The 14,856-nt window shown below is 42.7% G+C and overlaps 1 protein-coding gene across 2 annotated transcripts in view; it reads left to right on the top strand.

Annotated features, from left to right (window-relative positions):
- Window positions 1–6,330: 6,330 nt before the first annotated feature.
- The window catches only part of atg4c (autophagy related 4C, cysteine peptidase), a 117,400-nt gene continuing 108,874 nt past the window's right edge, over window positions 6,331–14,856 (top strand). For both annotated transcript variants that reach the window (XM_039735071.1, XM_039735070.1), the window contains exon 1: window positions 6,331–6,428. The gene's annotated coding sequence lies outside the window, so the exon portion shown is untranslated. The remainder of the gene's footprint in view (window positions 6,429–14,856) is intronic.

Below are 14,856 nucleotides of genomic sequence, written 5' to 3'. Positions count from 1 at the left end.
ATAATTTTGTCTATTTTTCCAGCGCATCGCGCACAAAAGCAAGGGAACGATGAGAGCACCAGAACTCTGCTCACATCGCGTCACTTCGTACCTCAAGCCGCAAGTAGTAAGTCTGTAATAAGCAGAATACCGCTACGCTTTGCACTCACGGGACGGAAGGACAATCCCGAATGCTTTTATATAGTAGATTATTGTACTGTTCTTTTAATTGCACACAACCAGTAACCTATGAAGGCACGACCTCAGTAGGAGAGTCTTCAGGTGGTGCAGTATCTTCAGCAGGTGCGTTGTTGTCTTCAGTGAAGAAGAAGGAGTAGGCAGTGGGAGTCTGGGTGCGCGGCTGAAGAACATCTTGATAGGCAGTTGCAGGCACTGTCTTTTCATATGCGTGAGGAGGCTTTTGTAGGTTATTGCCATCTTTAATCATATCCAAGAGTTTCACCTTCTCCTCGATAGTAAGCATCTTCCTCCGGCGCTTAGTTTTATTGTCGGAAGGCTTAGAAAAAGTAGCACGTTTAGGAGCCATCATGGGGCTTAGATAAAAGTTCTCAGAAAGCACATGCGTAGTGACTTAAGCGTGTATGAGAAAAAAATCGCGATAGAGTGAAGCCACGAAAGTCGAAGCGTGATATAGCGAAGGATCACTGTAGATCAATTTTCTGTCATGCCCCTTGTGTTTTGTGGGTCGTTCCCAAGAGGCAGGTTCACCTGTCAATCTCCTTGGAGGGAGTGTTCCTTGCCGAGATGGGAGAACCAGGCACAAAAATGACCATCTCAGCAACACTCCATCAACCAGGCATTAACAATTAGTAAAAGGCATTTAAACATTTTTGAGAGCTTGAGGAGGAAGATTCTCTGGTTTGATGAGACACGTATTGTACTATTTGGGCAGAACTCAGAGCACTAAATCTGGTGAAGACTAAGCACTGCTCATCACCTTGTAACACCATCCCTACAACAAAGCATGGTGGTGACAGCTTCATGCTATGGGGCAGGGAGACTGGTCAGAATTTAGGGAGGGATGGATGCCACCAAATCCAGATAGGGCCTCAAAGAAAACCTGCTCCAGAGCGCACATCACCTCAGACTGGAGTTCATATTTCAGCAGGACAAGGACCTGAAGCATACAGTCATGTCAAAGCTGGAGTGCTTTTGGGACAAGTTTTTGTGTGTCCTTGAGTGGCCCAGCCAAATTCCTGACTTAAACTCCACAGAACATGTGTAGAGAGATCTGAAGATGGTTGTTTAATGGACCATAAGAGTTTCCGCCAGGAAGAATAATACATTTTTACGTTTTCCTCATTTTAAGTCCCCAATAAAAGAAGACATTATGTCTAAATCTTATTGAAGAATTTCATCCTGAAGGGTTATCAACAGAAGAAATGAGTACACGGGCAAACCTAGCACTGAGAAACGGTGAAGTCAAATGAATTAACATGAAAAATGATGATTGGTTACACATCAAATTGGTTAAATGCGAATCAATAGACTCTGCTGAAAGAGTTGGTGGAGATGGTGCGAAAGATGAAAACACCAGCTTACAATATCACAAAGAATATCTACAAGCATTAAGACCGTTCGAATTAGTGTTGAAAGAAGGATGTATCATAATGTTATTGCATAATTTATGTCTGAGTGATGGGCTATGCAATACGACAAGATTAGTTGTATTCAAAATTGGTCAAACAATTCTGACATATAAAATTCTAACAGGCGACAAGAAAGGTAATGTAGTACATCATCAGGGGATAACATTAGACACCAAAGGAGATCTCGATATGCTATTCGTATTAAAACGTTAAGTTTCCCGTTAGAATAGCTTGTGCTACGACAATTAACAAATCACAGGGACAAACATTCGAAAAAGTTATTTTATTTATTAGAGAGAAAGAAACGATATTCACTCACAAAGTAGTTATACGTTACGTTGTCACGATGTAACTCCAAACACGGAATCAAAATTCAATGCGATACTGATGAAAGGTTAATTCCAAATATTGTTTTTACTTAAATTTCACAATAAAAGTGTAAGTTTAAAAAGAATTTGCGTGTTCATTTCAAATCCAAACAGAACGAAAACGTATAATGCAATGAATACCTCTAACGCAACATGAAACAAAATTTTCTTTCAATTTATTATGATTTACTGTTTTTTAATATGGTTAATGACTTGCTGTAATATAAAATAGATACTGTATTTCTATTATGCATATGTAACAATTTCCATGAAAATAACAATCTGTTTAAATTGTAAATCCGCTTCCCTATACGCGAGCATCAGAGCCGCGAAGTGGTTAGTGTGTAGTGCCCGTCCGGGGGTTGGTGAGAGAAGTGAGCAGGGGGCAGACTCCCCTAGTTTACATATATATATACAGTAAATAAATACATACATATAAGTATAAAAGCTGAAGAAAAAAGTTAGGCTTGCATGTGGGATTTAAAAGTGACCATAGCTGCTGCTGACTTTATATAAACAGGAGGACTATTCCAAAGCTTAGGGGCAGATATTGGAAAAGCACGGTCCCCTCTAAACTTAAGTATAGATCTCGGCACAACCAATAATTTCTGGTCAGAGGACTTCTGTGATTGTGAAGGAGAGTAAGAATGCAAGAGATCAGTAAGATAGAAGGGGGGTAAACAATTCAGGGACTTAACAACAAACAGTAAAATTTGAAACTCAATCGTGTAGCGAACAGGAAGCCAGCAAAGAGAAACTAAGACTGGTGTGATGGGATTCTGTTTTCGTGTGCCTGTTAGAAGCCTGGCAGCAGCATTCTAGACTACCTGAAAACGAGTAACAGATGACTGATTAACTCAAATATATATAATGAGTTGCAATGGTCAAGTTGAGAAGATAAAAACTCATGAATTCGTGTCTCAACACCATGTACAGAAAGAAAGAGCTTGACATAATACCCTGACCTGTGTTACCTTTCCTGCCTGTCTCCGGACCGTGGTCGGGGTGACGTAGAGGAGCTTTTCCTTCCTCGGGTCCAGGGTTGTGATGCTCTCCAGGGCCAGAGCGACGTGCTCTGGGGTAAAACCCCGTCCCTGAGTTCCCTTGTCCTAATTTACAGCGGGGAGTGACACACAAGGCTTGAAGGTTCCAAAGTTAATTTTATTAAATCTTCCTTTTAAGGTGCTTGTTTCAGCTTAACAGAGACCATAACCAGGAGAGCCCCACCACAAACCAAAAAACAAAAACCAACCATCCCTTATCACTATCCATTCATCCATCCATTCTCTTCCGCTTATCCGAGGTCGGGTCGCGGGGGCAGCAGCTTAAGCAGAGAGGCCCAGACTTCCCTCTCCCGGCCACTTCTTCCAGCTCTTCCGGGAGAATCCCAAAGGCGTTCCCAGCCCAGCCGGGAGACATAGTCCCTCCAGCGTGTCCTGGGTCTTCCCCGGGGCCTCCTCCCGGTTGGGCGTGCCGGAACACCTCACCAGGGAGGCGCCCAGGAGGCATCCTGATCAGATGCCCGAGCCACCTCATCTGACTCCTCTCGATGCGGAGGAGCAGCGGCTCTACTCTGAGCCCCTCCCGGATGACTGAGCTTCTCACCCTATCTTTAAGGGAAAGCCCAGACACCCTGCGGAGGAAACTCATTTCAGCCGCTTGTATTCGCGATCTCGTTCTTTCGGTCACTACCCATAGCTCATGACCATAGGTGAGGGTAGGAGCATAGATCGACTGGTAAATTGAGAGCTTTGCCTTACGGCTCAGCTTCTTTTTCACCACGACAGACCGATGCAGAGCCCGCATCACTGCGGATGCCGCACCGATCCGCCTGTCGATCTCACGCTCCATTCTTCCCTCACTCGTGAACAAGACCCGAGATACTTGAACTCCTCCACTTGGGGCAGGATCTCTCCCCCAACCCTGAGAGGGCACTCCACCCTTTTCCGGCTGAGGACCATGCTCTTGGATTTGGAGGTGCTGATTCTCATCCCAGCCGCTTCACACTCAGCTGCGAACCGATCCAGAGAGAGCTGAAGATCACGGCCTGATGAAGCAAACAGGACAACATCATCTGCAAAAAGCAGTGACCCAATCCTGAGTCCACCAAACCGGACCCCTTCAACACCCTGGCTGCGCCTAGAAATTCTGTCCATAAAAGTTATGAACAGAATCGGTGACAAAGGGCAGCTCTGGCGGAGTCCAACTCTCACTGGAAACGGGCTCGACTTACTGCCGGCAATGCGGACCAAGCTCTGACACCGGTTGTACAGAGACCGAACAGCTCTTATCAGGGGTCCGGTACCCCATACTCCCGAGCACCCCCACAGGATTCCCCGAGGGACACGGTCGAATGCCTTTTCCAAGTCCACAAAACACATGTAGACCGGTCGGGCAAACTCCCATGCACCCTCCAGGACTCTGCTAAGGGTGTAGAGCTGGTCCACTGTTCCGCGACCAGGACGGAAACCACACTGTTCCTCCTGAATCCGAGGTTCGACTATCCGACGGACCCTCCTCTCCAGAACCCCCGAATAGACTTTTCCAGGGAGGCTGAGGAGTGTGATCCCTCTATAGTTGGAACACACCCTCCGGTCCCCCTTTTTAAAGAGGGGACCACCACCCCGTCTGCCAATCCAGAGGCACTGTCCCCGATGTCCATGCGATGTTGCAGAGACGTGTCAACCAAGACAGTCCTACAACATCCAGAGCCTTAAGGAACTCGGCGATCTCATCCACCCCGGGCCCTGCCACCAAGGAGTTTTTTGACCACCTCGGTGACTTCAGTCCCAGAGATGGGAGAGCCCACCTCAGAGTCCCCAGGCTCTGCTTCCTCATTGGAAGGCATGTTAGTGGGATTGAGGAGGTCTTCGAAGTACTCCTCCCACCGACCCTAGCGCCCGAAGTCGAGGTCAGCAGCGCACCATCCCCACCATATACGGTGTTGACACTGCACTGCTTCCCCCTCCTGAGACGCCGGACGGTGGACCAGAATCTCCTCGAAGCCGTCCGAAAGTCCCTTATCACTATCTATATTCAAAACTCCACCCCTCAAACAGCGACAACTCCACCCACATGCCCACCCCTTATCTCTACAGTATCTATATTCAAAACTCCACCCCTCAAACAGCGACAACTCCACCCACATCGCACATTCAGTATGATCCGGATGTCAGGCTGCTATTTTAAGCACTACCACCACTGCTGGATGGCGATTAACAGCACCATTCCAGCACTAAGGAAAGAAACATAACCCAAGTAACATATATAGATTCCTATATTGCATAACTCCTGATAGAAACAGGCTATATCAATTGAGTTAATTTGTTTATCAAATTTGAAGGTATTATTAAAAGAAATCCCACTCAGATTTTTTGCGAAGGGTTTACAGTAGGTTGTCAAAGGGCCAAGATAAATTACAGGAGCACAAGTAAGAACTGAAGGTCCAAACATAATCGGTTATTTTTGGTGGTTGTCATAATAAATTATATTAAAACATCTTAATCTGTTTAGGTACCATCGAGAATATTCTGACCAGCTGCCTCACCATCTGTTTTTGGGTCTGCAGTGTCGCTGACCTCAAGGTCCCACGACGGATAGTGCACACTGCACAACAGATCATAAAGACTTATTTTCTCTCTTTTAAAAATGCCTTTATCAAGCGTTGCAACCGTAAAGTCTACGGAGGACCGCTCCCACACCTTTTTACGGTCTCTTTGTCCCATTTCCAACAAGCAGAAGGTTCTGCTAGTTCTGACAGGTTCTGCAACAGCTACTTCCCCTTTGCTGTCCCGACTCTGAGCCATGTGCTGACCCCCTGCCCTCCGATCTTCTTCTAGAAGCTTATTTATATGCAGTAAATTTGTCACTACTGTTAATTTTTATATTCGTTATTATGTATTATTATCTAATATATTTGTTTTGCATTTGTCTTGTGGTTATACAGTATGTCGCACCACAGTACTGGGTAACGTTATTGTATGCTGCAATGCTGTGTATGGATGGTGTGACAATAAAGCCACTTCACTTATAAAAATACATATTACCGGAAATTGTGATACATAAAATCTTATTATTGGAATCGATTTTTAAAACAGCGGTATCATCAATCACAATAAAAAAAAAAAATCAGTTTACAGACACTTGCGCCTCCCCGATTCACTAACCAAGCCCTCACAGAGAAGACAAGCTCCCTACCATCTGCTCGCCGATTGTTTGCCCTGCTTCGCAGCTCCTCCTCTCCAGTTTGTGAGCCTGACCAATTACAGAGTGAATCTTCTTATAACCACGCCCATCGCATCTTCTCGGTGGAGCCCGGCCAATTAAAGGCTACGCCTTCTTTTAGTCACGCCCCTCTCATGGGCTCGCGCTGCATCCTCTCGCTGTGTCCCAGTGTGTCCCCTGTTCTTGGAAGTGCTTGGTGCTTACGTCCGCCTTCTTCACTATGTAAACACGCGCTGTTCCGTGGTTGGTGAGTAATGTTTTTACGTTTTTGACAGTCGGCTGCCGAGATTTATGTGCAAAGTAGGAGAGAAAGAAAACGAAAATAATCCAAAGTCGCCGAACGTTACGATGACTTTATGATTCTCTGCTTGAGCGGGTGGCCTGTCGCGTTGTCCTCGGAATTCACTTTGACTGCAGACGGGTAGCGTTTGGTTTTGCTTCGCCTCTCGTGCATTGTGGAAACCGTCTTTGTTTTATTTCGACCTTTTAAACAAGGTAATTCTGTAAGCTATTAAAACGACAATAACAAGACCGTTTCTGAATTTTCTGATTTGTGGAAAATTTTTTTTTTTTTTTCGAAACATGTGTTTTATTGAAAATGAGTAACTGATAACGTTTCTTCAAAAAAACATATGTTTATTTCCGTTAATTGGCTGTTTTCGTTACGATCGTAAATAGAATGGTAAATCCGGCATTTTGAATAGTTACTCTCTGAATTAGTCACACGGGGAGTTGTTACTTTTTCCATAAAGTCACAACTTCAGGCCAATTGTTATTAATATATGTGAAAGGCTTCTGCCTAATAATATTAATGATGTATTTTTGATACTATGTTCCCAAGTAACGGTTAAACGGACACACAAACGTGCCATCTGTTTAGACTTTTTTCATGTACGAGGTTGTTATAAACAGTGCCCTCTATAAGAATTTATCAGCAGAAGTTCGGATTTGCTATAAGGAGATGAATGTGAGGCAAAAGTATTGAATGTGATGTTCTTGGCTATTAGTTTTCCTTATAGACATTAACATTTCCATCCAGCAACCCTTAAGCTTTCAGGTAACCATGTGTTTTAGTAAAAGCTGTGAGTGTAATACAAAACTTAGCATGTGAATGAAAATTCATCCATTTAAAACCAGCAGGAAAGTGGTGCCTATCCCTAAAACACTGCCCGCAAGGTTGAAACCTATCCTGGATAGGGTGCCAGTCCAACACAGAGCACACTCTCAAATATATACCATGTGTCAATGTAGGGCGTGTCAGTTAAAACCTGCACTTCTTCCTGGTGTTGGAGAAAAATGGAGAACCTGAAAGAAAACATTGTGCATGGATGAGGAAAACCCAGTCGTTTGGAACTGTGAGACAGTAACAACTGTACCATCTTCTTTTGATGCAGATCCTTTGCATACAGTATCAACATAAAAGGCTTGTCACCCACTGACACCACAAAACGTTTTAAAGTTTGTTCTTTTGAAATACTTTTCTCAGACTTCGTGTACTCCGGGTAGTGCTGCTCCCTCACAATAAGGAGACCTGGTCTTGCATCCCATGTGCTCCTTGTGTGAAGTTTGCATGCTCTGCCTGTGTCTCGTCGGTTTCCTCCGTGTGTGCAGTTGAGGCGGATTGGCGATGCTAAATCGACCCAAGTGAGTTTAGTGGGTGTGGAAATTTTCACCCTGCAATGGACAAACATCCTGTCCAGGCATTGTTCCTGCTGTGTACCCAATGATTGCTGGGTTGTGCTACTGACTAAGTTGTTTTTACATTTAGGAGCCGGGGATGATGTCACACCAAAATTGGGTACCGCATTCCAGTAAAACGTTCGGAAAACTGATATGGACGTCTCCAGGGAAACTCTTGTTGGGCTTCCTTTATCGGAATAAATATCAGTTGATAACACTTTATTTATTGTATAGGCCAACAATCACACAAAGAAGTTGTAAAATACTGTACTCCCAAGAAACCCTTGTAGTTTAAAAAGTATTTGCGTGCTAATTTCAAAGCCAAACAGAATGAAAACGTATGGCGCAACGAATACCTCTAACGCAACATGAAACACAATTTTCTTTCAATTTATTACGTTTTACTGTTTTTTACTGTGGTTAATTATTCACTGTAATGTAAAATAGTTAGGTCTATTATGCATATGTAACAATATTGGCATCTCCAAGGAAACTTTTTTTGAGCTTTCTTTATCAGAATAAATATCAGTTGATAACACTTTATTTATTGTATAGGCCAAAAATCACACAATGAAGTGATAAAAAAAACCTTCCAAAAAGCCCTTGTAGGGAAAAAATGGAAGAAAGAAAGGCAAGTAACAGTCGATTCAGCGGTATTTTACACTGAACTGTGTGTACAACTGATTTAATGAGACACAAGCATACAGAAGTGGTGATAAACAGTATAACACTACAACTTTCACTACAGTTAGTGGTATATTTCGCCATTTTGGATTGACGTCCAAACGTGAACTTGACATATCAGGACCTAGTTTCCTAGTAGGACATTCTGACCAGGAACTCAGAAATTCTGATTTCCCAGATCAAATGGAACTTAGTATTAGGTATTGTGGTCTGCTTCATACATGGCTGTTGGTTTGACATTCATGTTAATTGTCTGTTGGTGGAAACAGCTAAAATGAGCATTGTTGGCATTGAAGGGCGTCATTAAAATAGTGATTTTTAAAGCTGTTGTAACAAAAAAAAAATCAGAAATTCTGCAGTTCTGTTCTGTGTATTCTGCTGGTACATATAGGGAGGACATTGTGGCAGGGTAAAAAATTCAAATTTGTAACAGATTACTCATTTTGGGCATCCCTGAACATGAATTTACTATTGTGACACTGATGTCTGTGTGTGCTGTGGACACAACTCAAAAATAACTCATTCACACCAAGTGAACCTTAGCACAGTTGATAGTTCGGTAAAGTCTTTAGATTTTGAGCAATGTTGGGTCACTAGAGTTCTCCTTATAAAGATTTTGATTTTGTGCTTGTAGTGTCTGTTTGTGACGGAGGAGGAGAATTATCCATTTTTACTTTCTCGTATATGAAGTATAGGCAAAGTATTGGAATCGTCCAAAAATTTGATGTTGAGATTTTAATGAATCTCAAAGTTTTAGACCTTGCTGAGTTTGAAAATACCATTTTTGGAATTATGTCTTTGTATCTGTGTGTGTGTGTATGTGTATATAAGCACGATAACTTGAGTACGCTTTCACTTAGGTCAACCAAACTTTGCACACATGTATTAGGTACAAAACGTAGATTTCTGTCAACCTTTGGGCTATTACCGTTAACCGGAAGTGGTACTTCACCTTTTACCTTTTGTTCAACTTTACTTTTAGATAGATAGATACTTTATTAATCCCAAGGGGAAAGTCACCTACTCCAGCAGCAGCATACTGATATAAAACAATATTAAATTAAAGACTGATAGCAATGCAGGTATAACTGACAATAGCTTTGTATAATGTTAACGTTTACCGCCCCGGGTGGAATTAAAGAGTCGCATAGTGTGGGGTCTCCTCAGTCTGTCAGTGGAGCAGAATGGTGACAGCAGTCTGTCGCTGAAGCTGCTCCTCTGTCTGGAGATGATCCTGTTCAGTGGATGCAGTGGATTCTCCATGATTGACAGGAGTCTGCTCAGCGCCCGTCGCTCTGCCACGGATGTATAACTGTCCATCTCCATGCCTACAATAGAGCCTGCCTTCCTCTCCAGTTTGTTCAGGCGTGAGGCGTCCCTCTTCTTTATGCTGCCTCCCCAGCACACCACCACGTAGAAGAGGGCACTCACACAACTGTCTGATATATACTGCAGATGTTGAGGGATGCCAGTCTTCTAATGAAGTATAGTCGGCTCTGTTCTCTCTTGCACAGAGCATCAGTATTGGCAGTCCAGTCCAATTTATCATCCAGCTGCACTCCCAGGTATTTATAGGTCTGTACCCTCTGCACAGTCACCTCCAATGATCACGGGGTCCAGGAGGTGCCTGGGTCTCCTAAAATCCACCACCAGCTTCTTGGTTTTGCTGGTGTTCAGTTGTAGGTGGTTTGAGTCGCACCATTTAACAAAATCCTTGATTAGGTTCCTATACTCCTCCTCCTGCCCACTCCTGATGCAGCCCACGATAGCAGTGTCATCAGTGAACTTTTTCACGTGGCAGGACTCCGAGTTGTATTGGAAGTCCGATTGTATATAGGCTGAACAGGACCGGAGAAAGTCCAGTCCCCTGCGGCGCCCCTGTGTTGCTGACCACAATGTCAGACCTGCAGTTCCCGAGATGCACATACTGAGGTCTGTCTGTAAGATAGTCCACGATCCATGCCACCAGGTATGAATCTACTCCCATCTCTGTCAGCTTGTCCCTAAGGAGCAGAGTTTGGATGGTGTTGAAGGCGCTAGAGAAGTCCAGAAACATAATTCTTACAGCACCACTGCCTCTGTCCATGTGGGAGAGGGATCGGTCAAGGGCGTGGTGGACCTGTGGCCTCAGGTGGTGAAACACCAGTCGCTCCATGGTCTTCATCACATGTGACGTCAGAGCGACAGGCCGGAAGTCATTCAGCTCACTAGGACGTGATACTTTTGGGACTGGGATGATGCAAGATGTTTTCCAAAGCCTCGGGACTCTCCCCTGTTCCAGGCTCAGGTTGAAGACGCGCTGTAGAGGACTCCCCAGCTCCAGCGCACAGACCTTCAGTAGTCATGGCGATACTCCATCTGGAATCACTGCTTTGCTGGCACGAAGTCTCCTCAGCTCTCTGCTCATCTGAGCTGCTGTAAATGTGGGTGGGGATGTCTCTCCTATGCTGGTATCAGCAGAAGGATGGGTGGATGGTGCAGTACTCTGAGGTGAGAGTGGGTTAGGATGGTCAAACCTGTTAAAGAAGTTGTTCATTTGGTTTTCTCTCTCCACGTCTCTCTCGATGGTGGCACCCCACTTTAAGCTGCAGCCAGTGATGAACTTCCTCCCATCCCACACTTCCTTCATGCTCTTATTCTACAACTTCTGCTACAGCTTTCTCCTGTACTGCTCCTTTGCCGCCCTGAGCTTTACTCGGAGTTCCTTCTGCACATGCTTAAACTCATGCTGATCACCGCCTTTAAAAGCCTTTTTCAAAAGGCCCTTGATGTCACTTGTAATCCATGGCTTGTTGTTAGCATAGCAGCGTACTGTTCTTACTGGAACTGCAATGTCCATACAGAAGTTGATGTAATCAGTAGTGCAAGTCAACAGCATCCTCAATGTTCTCACTATATGATCCCTGTATAATAATTGTTCACTATATTATTAATTGGGATTTGATTTGTTGTTAATGGTTCTTTAATGTACATAATATCTTTCTATATAATATTCTACCGTGGCTGTCCATTTGTCTGTTTAAATCACCTGTAGCTCGCAAACTTTTTCACCTGATGTCTACTATCCACTTTCAGTAGATGATTGATCTCCAAGGTTATTCCTTTTTTATTTTTATTTTATTTTATTGTAGAATCAACTCTCAGCAGTGGCCAGCAGGGCGGCTGTGTGGCGCATGTGTACGGGCGCCATTCTCATCCCTACCACCTTCCCCGTCACTTCCCCTACCTCTTCATATCTTAAATCATTCTTGAGGCAGATTGAAGACTTAAGTGCCAGCTTAAGTGAAAAATTAAAGGAAACGTACTAAGTAATTGCAACACAAACACTGACTTTAATCAGTTTTAATGCGAAAAGATGCCGACTGAAGAAGAGAAGAAGCGGGCCGCTAGGGTGGAGAAAAGAACAGCTGCTCAGGAAGTGGCAAGCACATCAACCTCTGAGCAAACAAATGCTAAACGTACAGAGAAAGAGGATGAAAACTAGGAATGGTCAAGTCAAGTGTATTCACTGCACGTTATCATGTGGTGCGCCGTTACTGGTAAAAATATAATCATTGTCTTGCGTTTTACTCCTCAAATATCCATCCCCATATCTGAGTATACAAGAAAGTCGAGGGGAGACCACTCCCTTTTTTTTTTCTCCCAAAAATACATGATATAAGACTTTATCATCTATTCCAAAAAAATAAAATAATTTTGGCTGGAAATACTGTGTGCTAAAATCTTAGCGTTCTGTAGGGAATTCCATGTGCTACACACATCAATTTTAAATTTTTTCTTTATCATCAGCTAATATAAAAACAGCCAAAAACTAAACAAGTAACTGTGTTTTTTGGCAAAGTCATAAAAAGGTAATGGTTTAATTCCTGATTTTTTGCTCTTTCGGCAAATTCTTGTGTTATAACTAAATTGGGATTATCATTAGAAAATAATAATCCTTTTTTTATCCCAGGTACTTTAAAACACACTTCCTTTTAAAATATTTCCTTGGGGTCAGTTGCCTTTGTCGCAATCAAATTGATTGAAGAACATAAGAATTTGTCATTTCTGATATTAAGTCTAGATGTTAAGGTTCCCAAGGTACTACTTTTACCTCCAGTATTTTATAACTTGTTCCATATATCTGCTGTGTGAAGCAATATTTTATAACATTTCTGTGAAATTTACATGTAAGCAACATTTTTTTAAATGAGCATTTAACTTACTAATGCCCTTCATAATTCTGTCTCATTCTCTGTCCAGTTAAAAAAATAATTTTTCAGTCTTCCTAATCTTACATCCTGGTCTAGTCTCACAGTAACACAGATGAACTATATAAGAAAGAGCAGAGTGGACTCATTTCCATAGGAGACTGCACACCTTTAACGCGTATAGTGACATCCTTTACTTATTCTATAATTGTGTGGTGGCCAGTGGTGTGATGGGTCAGTAACTTCATTTCAAGGGATGGCCCTCTGATCCAACAAAATGATTAAGAAGGCAGGCTTGCACTCGAAACCCACCGGAGGTAGTAAAGGAGGAGAGAATAAAGACAAAACGAGCACACCAGCAATGAGGACATTTAGACAACAAAAAATTCAGCAGAAGTGTGTCTAGAATTGCTACTGGGGCCCCTTTATACCTACAGTAATATGCCTTTATAATGCCTTACTGGGACTGCTCTCTTATTAGACAGGTAACAATCTACATATGAAAGGGTGTTGGTGCGAGGAACCTCAACAGAACTGGCCGATGTTAAGAGTGGTGTTCCACAGGGGTCAGTGCTAGGGCCGCTGCTATTTTTAATATATATAAATGATTTAGATAGGAATATAAGTAACAAGCTGGTTAAGTTTGCAGATGATACCAAGATAGGTGGATTAGCAGATAATTTGGAATCCGTTATATCATTACAGAAGGACTTGGATAGCAGACAGGCTTGGGCAGATTTGTGGCAGATGAAATTTAATGTCAGTAAATGTAAAGTATTACACATAAGAAGTAAAAATATTAGGTTTGAATACACAATGGGTGGTCGGAAAATCGAGAGTACACCTTATGAGAAGGATTCAGGAGTCATAGTGGACTCTTAAGATATCAACTTCCCAACAGTGTTCAGAAGCCATTAAGAAGGCTAACAGAATGTTAGGTTATATAGCACGATCTGTGGAGTACAAGTCACAGGAGGTTATGCTCAACCTTTATAATGCACTGGTGAGGCCTCATCTGGAGTACTGTGTGCAGTTTTAGTCTCCAGGCTACAAAAAGGACATAGCAGCACTAGAGAAAGTCCAGAGAAGAGCGACTAGGCTGATTCCAGATCTACAGGGGTTGAATTATGAGGAAAGATTAAAAGAGCTGAGCCTTTACAGTTTAAGCAAAAGAAGATTAAGAGGTGACATGATTGAAGTGTTTAAAATTATGAAGGGAATTAATGCAGTGGATCGAGACTCGTATTTTAAAATGAGCTCATCAAGAACACGGGGACACAGTTGGAAACTTGTTAAGGGTAAATTTCGCACAAACATTAGGAAGTTTTTCTTTACACAAAGAACGATAGACACTTGGAATAAGCTACCCAGTACTGTGGTAGACAGTAAGACGTTAGGGACTTTCAAAACTCGACTTGATGTTTTCTTGGAGGAAACAAGTGGACAGGACTGGCGAGCTTTGTTGGGCTGAATGGCCTGTTATCGTCTAGAATGTTCTAATGTTCTAATGAAAGCAGCATTAAACAGGGTCTTTGAGAAATATGACAGTCAAGTATAACAGAAAAAGTGTGCTTTTATTCAAGAAAAAAAAAACACTAACTTTTACAAGTACCATAAATTTACACCAGCAGTATATATTTTTAGTCTATCATAGTATCAATAAGAGCAGCTCACTACTCAAAACAGGCAAGCTTGGAATTGAACCGGGAACCTCTTGATTACAAGTCAGCACCACCTAAATGGTCATATCAGTGTTGTACCCTAACCCGATTTTTTTTTATACAGTTATATCTATACTAATAAAAGGCAAAGCACTGACTCACTCACTCTCTCACTCATCACTAATTCTCCAACTTCCCGTGTAGGTAGAAGGCTGAAATTTGGCAGGCTCATTCCATACAGCTTACTTACAAAAGTTAAGCAGGTTTCATTTCGAAATTCTACGCGCAATGGTCATAACTGGAAGCTATTTTTCTCCATTTACTGTAATGGAATTGAGCTCGAAAGCCGTGGGGGGCGGAGTTTTGTGTGACACGCCTCCCACGTAATCACGTGAACTGACTGTCAACGCAGTACGTAAAAAAACAGGAAGAGTTCCAAAAAGCTCTGAAGAAAACATGC

This window comes from Polypterus senegalus, chromosome 14, assembly GCF_016835505.1.
Source record: "Polypterus senegalus isolate Bchr_013 chromosome 14, ASM1683550v1, whole genome shotgun sequence".
Lineage (NCBI taxonomy): Eukaryota > Metazoa > Chordata > Cladistia > Polypteriformes > Polypteridae > Polypterus > Polypterus senegalus.
Note: the sequence above shows the minus strand (reverse complement) of the source record. Positions and strands in the feature narration are given on the sequence as shown.